The sequence below is a fragment of the Aulostomus chinensis genome, chromosome 1 (assembly GCF_037954235.1).
Source record: "Aulostomus chinensis isolate RoL2024-O1b breed Wild chromosome 1, RoL_Achi_v1.0, whole genome shotgun sequence".
NCBI lineage: Eukaryota > Metazoa > Chordata > Actinopteri > Syngnathiformes > Aulostomidae > Aulostomus > Aulostomus chinensis.
In genome coordinates, this window is record NC_141320.1 from 11981451 (window position 1) to 11989208 (window position 7758).

The following is a 7758-nucleotide window of genomic DNA, read 5'->3' on the forward strand; positions in this document are numbered from 1 at the left end:
GGTTCAGTTTGTTCCACAGGTGTGGACGCTGAGTAGACCTGTCCCTGATGACCTGAGGGGTCTGGATGCTTCATACCCAGCCAGCAGCTCTGACATGTATTTAGGCCCAAGCCCATTCAGTGACTTATAGACCAGTAACAGGATGTTGAACTCAATCCTTTGACACACAGGGAGCCAGTGCAGTGATTTAAGGACAGGTGTAATGTGGTCCATTTTCTTAGTGTTGGTCAGGACTCTGGCGGCAGCATTCTGGATGAGCTGCAGGTGCTTGATTGATTTTTACTGAGACCTGTAAAGACACCATGACAATAATCTAGCCTCCTAAGAATAAATGCATGGACGAGTTTTTCCATGTCTTGTTTAGAGAGAATGAAGGCTTTCTAAAGTGTTAACAATGCCATAAATAACACAAGCATTCAGTAACCCTTGATAAAAGGAGACTCACCATCAAGTTGGACCAGTTGAAGAACAAAAGGTCTTCTCCACTATCACATTTCTCCTCACTGGTCCAGACTTGGGGGACCTCTGGACTAAATGGAGAGTTGAGGAAATGGGCTTGTGGTGGCCCTGCGTTCCACAGACCTCCTGTACAGTCACCAAGCGCTGGCAGACACAGTCCTAATGGAACCAATTATTTTAAAATGACAGTAAGAAGTAATAAATAAGGCATGACAGCTTTGAAGGAACTGCCCAACATTGGTTTGGGAGTTGTGCTGTCCTGGATTGGCAGGAAAAACTCCTTGAAAGTTTTGTCTTCAAAGAAAAGTGTCCTTCTCATGTTGAGCTGTGGACATCAGCTGACTGCCTCTGTTGCCACTGCCTTGTTGGCAGGAAAAGCCTGAGCCAGAATGAAGAGGGAGTTCAAGGCAGTAGGTTTCACTGCAGAGTTTAGGCCTTCATCCAGCAAGGAACCAGAATGATGATGTCAGCACTCCTCCAGCACTGCTATGTACCTTTGAGAGGTCGGAGAACAACATGACTTCTCTCACTTGTTATAGATGTTTATCTGTATCAAGAGATAATTGATGTCATGTATATATTTGGATATTGATGTGTCATTCATGTTACATAAAACATGTTAAACGACACGGAAGGTCATGGGTTCATGTAAGGTTCAGCTTTCTGCCTCTTTAGTTTTCAACAAATATTAGTCACTTTTATGGAAATGAAGCACGACCTGCCTGCTCATTAACTGTCAACCAAACTGCTGGAGAGAGCTCATCGTTACTGGATGGGAATGTTAATGATGTCTATTAGCATAAATGGTTCCAATATTGAGCTTCCTAGCTACCTTCAGTCTCAGAGGAGCTGAGTCTGTCAGGGGGAGGCAGGGTGGAGCAGCAGGAGCCTGCTACAAAATGACATGGAGAGATGAAGGAATCCTGAGGAGTCTCTGTGTGACTGAGGTGGAGGAGACGTGGCTCCTTTGGTGCTGACAGGATTTGAGCTCCTGACTCTATTTTAGTTTATTTCAGTGTGACTGCAAACATCAGCTGCTCACCCATCAGCTAGCAAGTAAACAACAGCCCTGTTCAGTCTTCTAGCTTCAGTGGAGGAGCGGTCAGGTGACTCTGTGTGCTCATGTCAGGTGACGGCTCCATGAGAGCTCCAATCCCAGCAGTGGACTCATCCACACTCTGGAGGAGATCCAGCATTTTGTTGGTGACCCAGATTCTGGACTGACTACTGAACAGCAGGAGGAACCATCTTCCTGTTGCCTTTCTTTGATGCCTCTGTGTGAATGAGAGTGGGAGGGGTTGATCTGCTGGGAGGCTCTGAGAACACCACCCACTGCCTTTGGAGGGAGGTCATCTTGAACCTCTGCCTCTGCCTTTGCTGATGGTTCAAGATGAAAAGATGGAGAAATTGTCAGATGGTGAGGCTCTGAAGATTGGAGCCTCCACTACCCCAGTTTTCCAGAGGCTGATTCCTGAACACCAATAAAACTCTGCATCCACTTGTTCTTCATGTTCAATGGCTCCTTCCTCCTTGTTCTGATACAAAAGTCAACAGCTTCTACTGGGATGTTTTGCTTCTCATGTGAGAGGCAGCAGGATCATTCGTGTGTTCATGTTGACAGCAGACAAGGAGGAAACCTGGGAGGAGCTCAGTGACTTTTATCAGTGTGTCTCACTTCAGGTGTGAAGGCCTCTCAGTGTGAAGTTGAAAACCAGGTGGCCAGGAGTTGAACCTAGAACCTTTTGATCCGTAGTCAGACTCTTTATCCACTGCACCACCAGCCCTGTGAAGAAGGTGCTATGTTCATGTGTACTTCATTTTACAGAGAATCCAAACAATCTGGTGTCACTTTCTGGTGACACAATGGTGCAGTGGTCAGCACTGTTGCCTCACTGCAAGAAGGTTCCAGATTGGAGTCCCGGCTGTGTGAGTCTGCATGTTCTCCCTGTTCCTGTGTGGGTTCTCTCTGGTACTCCAGCTTCCTCCACAGTCCAAAGACATCAAGAGAGGACGAGGCTGATTGATACTCTAAATTGACCGTAGGTGTGACTGTGAGTGTGAATGGTTGTCTGTCTCTATGTGTTGGTCCTGTGATGGACTAGTGACCTGTCCAGGGTGAACCCACCTCTTGCCTGAAGGCTGCTGGGATAGGCTCCAGCCCCCCACAACCTTGATGGATAAGCAGTGTAGAAAATGGATGGAGGGGCATTAAACATCATAAGTCCATTTCTTTTGAGTTAGCAGTCAATAAGGAACGATCGAGTGAAGACAGCACGCTGCTACTTTATCTTTTGATTAATAAGACAATCTACAAATTCATTTAATTTCTGGATGTTTATTCTACCTACGAAGTCCATTTGTCACCATTATAGATCGACCAATCAGCATTAAGAATATAAACAATGACTCAAACTCATGGCGGTCTGCTGACGTCACATCCGTCACAGAGGCTCACTCCTGCACTCAGAGGTGGCCTTTTAGTTCCATCACTTCACGCTGTATTTACAGATTTATGATTGAGGGGAACAAACCACTCTGATGTCTGGGTTCATCAAGGATATCATTAAAGAAATCCTAACTATCTGGCCAGTTAAATTGATCCTAACTGTTCTTCAGATGTTGTGCTGGTAATGTCATGTAGTTTCTTTTCCAATGTAACTTTGTCGTTCTGATGTGTGTATTTTTACTGCTCCAACAAAGCTGTTCCTCTTCTGGGGAAATCAATCATTCAGGCAATCAATAACTGAGTGTCTCTGATGCTGTACTGTAGTATTGCAGTACAACAACACTCTGATCCTTCCTTTTCAAATGTTTTTATTGTGTTTCTCTCATCAGGTGTTCAAAATGATGACAATAAAAATCAATAATTGATATTCAGCTTTGTTTCAACAATAATAACTGATCAGAAATGAGGCCTGATGGCTGCAATAGCAGCTTTGTGCTGTTCAGTGACTCCTGCTATAAAAAGGAGTCAAGGCGGTCTTAAAGATGTGAAAATGTTCCAAAGATCCTTCTTCATGTTGGTCCTGAACAAGATTGGTGTCAGGCCTTTTTTCAAAGGAGCTCCAAAAGGCTCACTTAACCCTTTGAGGCCTGGCTGAGACACGAGGCCTGTTGACCTTTGACCCTGTTGCTCTTTTGCTCTCATTGGCCTCTCCAGTGGATACAGACCTGAAACTTTATGAAATCCTAATCTGGTGGAATAATTCTAGAACCCCCTCCCAAACAGGAAGTAGCTTCAGGAAGGAGGTGGGGCTTCAAAGTTTTAAATATTGGTTTCTGGCAGAGGTGTGAACTCCTCCCAGAAAGCTCATCTCATTTGGAGCAACTTTGACCAGTTATGATGCTTAAAGACTTTACTGGACTTTGCCACACCCTTTACGGACAGCAGAAAGGACTTAGGGGGGTCAAACCAGCACAGATGTGATCCTTATGGAGGACAGAACAACACACTAAAATTTCAACTTCCTAGGTTGAAAGAGAAAAAACTATCCCCTTGTGAAACTGGGCAAAATCAGGGTCTGGGACTTCTGCACTCCGAGAGCCTTTTGGAGCAGAATTGAGGATCAAATCTGGGTTCTGGTGCTTCTACTTGGGCTACATCCACCAAACTTTACACACATAGTGTGATGCCCCAGAGTAGCATGTGCTGGGAATTTCAGCCATCTAGGTGCTAAGGGGCCCAAGCACGGTCCCGGGGCATCCACTAACCCTAAGGGGCTCCTCAAAGTCTGGCCCCTCTTCCCTGGTTTCATTTGAGCTGAAGCCACCAAAAGTCACACCAATGGTTGATGTCAGTGAGAGGACTGATTCTGACATTTTCAGCCATCCAGAAGTTACAGAGCTGAAACACAAGACCCCAAAGCCCCTTCCATGTTTGTTGCCAGAGATATCGTAGTCATGACTGTGCACCTCCTTTATGAAGAAAAACAAAACAACTACTGCTTTGGGGCTTGTGTTCAGGGTTATTATATTATATTATTATATTATATTATGTGTGTAAAGTTTGGTGGATGTAGCCGGATGGGCCGGTGTGAGCAGGCATTTCAAAATATACAGTATATTTCTGGTAAAAACGCAGAAACAGCGGTTAGTTTGTTTTGTGTTAAAATGAGAAACAGACCCATCCAGTTGTAGTGCCACCACTCAGCGGCCGCCTTGCAGTCAGAAGCCATGAAGAATGTTGCCCAGTAAGAGGAAGGAGAAAGGAGGAGCCGAAAAAGAGAGACTCCAGAAAAGAAAAGCAGCCGAATTTCCAAAACTCGACGTGTTCTTTCCAGGGCTGGACTGGGAAGAAGAGACGTCAGGTGTTGGAACGTGTAGTGGAAGAAGAAGGTCTCTGAGTAGTGAAAGAGTATCACTCTTTTAACATGGTTACTGTCTTCCATGTAGAATACTGCACTTTATTTTAATTTTTGAAACTTCAAAATGTGCGCATACACCCTCTGGTATGGCGTGTGCTTACACATATCGTGTAAATAACCATGGAGGGCTGCCAGGGATGAGAAATGCCAGGGCCATTTTTTGGTCCCAGTCCAGCCCTGCTTCTTAACCTGCTCACGGTGTCCTGTCAGCTGTCTTCCCTCAAGGAGGTGGCCAGTCTTGCTCTGGAGCAGTTTCAAAAATAGGCCTCAGCACACTGCCTCTGTGCCATGCCTCTCTCATGCTCCTCTACTCTTTGGTGCACATGCCTCCAGTCTGTCAGGCCTCTAATGAAGACACTTGGATCACTGGGCTTGCTAAAAGCAGGGCAAACAAAACAAAACAAAGCATGACGTTGACCACAATAAGTCAGCCATTTCCACGTCGTGCCGTCCGTTCTAACGAAGAGCCTCTGGACGACAGGGTTCATGGAATCTTGTTGAGGATGAAACTTTAAAAAAATCAGTCCTCTGTGTGGAAGAAGGGCGACTAAAATAGTCTCCAACTGTCTGATCTGACTCCTCCACTTCCATTGCAACAGCATGGCTTGACTAAGAGAAAGAGAGAGAGCTGAGAGATTTCATTGGACGAGCCCAATGTCCTTCAAGAAAATCAACCAATGGGCCGCGTTTCGCGTCTCCGATACCGTTACGGTCGATTAAAAACTATACACTTTTGAAAAAAAAATTATGACATTTATGGGCCGGCCCAAAGATGTGCATCGGCCAGATGGCCAGTCCAGCCCTGGGTTCACCCTTGATGGGTCACCAGTCCATCCCAGGACCAACACACACAGACAGACAACCATTCACACTCACAGTCATTTAGAGTGTCCAGGTAACCACTACCCTCTTGATGTCTTTGGACTTTGGGAGGAAGCTGGAGTACCAGAGAGAACCCACACAGGAACAGGGAGAACCTGCAGGAGGGGTGGAGGTCGATGAGTCCTGGAGACGTTCAATAATGTCCACAACTTTGGCACCAGGAAGACAGCAGGTGATGGCTCCTGGGAGTTCAACAGACCTGATGATTGAACCACCAATCACAAGGATTTCAGCCTCCATTGTAAACAGAGAGTTTAGATGAGAGAGAACCTGCTGTCAGCCTCACCAGTCAGGGCAGTGGCAGAGGCAGCAGAGTTGAATGAAGCAGGACCACCTGGCAGGTCTCAGCTGGAGGTGATGACATCACTGGCCTCAGTCCTCACCAGTGCTCTGCCTAGCAACAGGGACGATGGAGAGAAACCAGTAGAAGCGCTCTGAGAGTTGGAGACAGCAGGAGGAGAGAGACCACGACAGAGTCACCCATGGGAAACTGTTGGATCCACTCAGGACAGGCTGGACAGACACAGATCAAAGACAGAATTGATGATGATGTCATCAGGAGGCTTTGATAGTGTTTTTATTTGTACCTAGAATTCTGTCTTTGATCTCAGGAGGACATGAAAGAAACCCAATTGAGGAAAGTAGAGGAGAACATTCAGCTTCATTAGAAACACTTGAACTGTTGAACAGTAGAATTTGTTTGAAACAGTTTACAACACTGAGTGACAGGATTGAAGAGGGAAGGTTTTTGTGTTTTCAGTTTAATTCTAACTTAAAACTGGGCATGAACATTTTTAGTCGTTCATATTCTAACATACAGAGGAAGTCATGACATTCCCTTTTTTTAACCTGTCCTGTTCAGGAAATGGAAATGGAAATTTAGCTGCTATGTTGAATCAGAAAAACCTTTTGAAGTCTACTTTTGCTTCAGTCAGAAAGTGGACTGTTGTTAACTCTCACAATGGTTGGTGATTGTGGAGGAAGACAAAATCCTTATGAACCTCTTTTTAACAGACACACATTTCTAAAGACACTGGTTCATTTTATTTTGATCTTTTAGCAGAGGATGGTTTTGATCCATCGACCTCTGGGTTCTGGGCCCAGCACGCTTCCTCTACACCACTCTGCTCTACCACTGATGGTGCCAGGAGGCCTAAAAACACAAAACACCAACTCAATCCAGGACCTTGGATCCTAAACTGAAACTCCATCACACGGTGGCTCTGCTGGGGCTCCCACAGGTGAGTGAGGCTGAGCTCCAGTCTGCTCTGAGGAGGCAGCAGACATCTGCACCACTCAGAGGTTTGGTTGGTGTCTTTGACAAAATCCCAACAAACTAAAATCCTGTTGAATCAGGAAGTTCTAGTTGAACTCTCATCCACGTCACATGACCAAGAAAACCTCCTCTTTCATTCAGACCAGAACAGACAAACATAGAAACATTGTTTCAGCTTCTGATCAAACAATAACATGTTCTTGTTTGTTTGCCATGTTCTATTAATCAGACTGATGATCTCTGGATGTTCTAGGAGGGGGGTCTGTTTCTGATGAAGCCTGTTTGGTCTGGGGGGGTTAAGATGGTGGGGCTGTTTCAGTTCTAGTGCTGAAGGCTTTCACCATGACAGTCAGACTCTCCTCTGTCCTTCATGGTCCCTCAAATGTGCAGTGTGGACCTCACACACTGAAATTTAGCCTGAAAACTCTTCATGAAAAGCAGGTGCCTCAGAGTCTCTGTGGCGCAATCGGTCAGCGCGCTCGGCTGTTAACCGAGAGGCTGGTGGTTCGAGCCCACCCAGGGATGATGAACAGGCTCTACTGGTGCTTAGGAGTCGCTGTGTTAATGATCTGAATGTGGACGGACAGATTGACCCTCCACAGCAGACTCATGTCACAGATCTCTGGATGAGACGCTTCAGTGTTAAATTTAGTCGTCGTGTGTCATGCAGTGTTGAGGAGGCCTGCTGGCTGTGGGTAAAGTGGGGGCTCAGAGTTTGTGGAGTCGGCTCTGGAATGAAGGGGGTCACTGTTTGGTTCTCAGATGCTCCAGCTCACG

At 45.9% G+C, this 7758-nt stretch overlaps 1 non-coding gene across 1 annotated transcript; it reads left to right on the forward strand.

The window, feature by feature from the left end:
- The first annotated feature begins 7432 nt into the window (after positions 1-7432).
- trnan-guu (transfer RNA asparagine (anticodon GUU)) lies at positions 7433-7506 on the forward strand. The gene has a single exon. It is a non-coding gene; the product is annotated as a tRNA-Asn (tRNA).
- Positions 7507-7758: the final 252 nt, after the last annotated feature.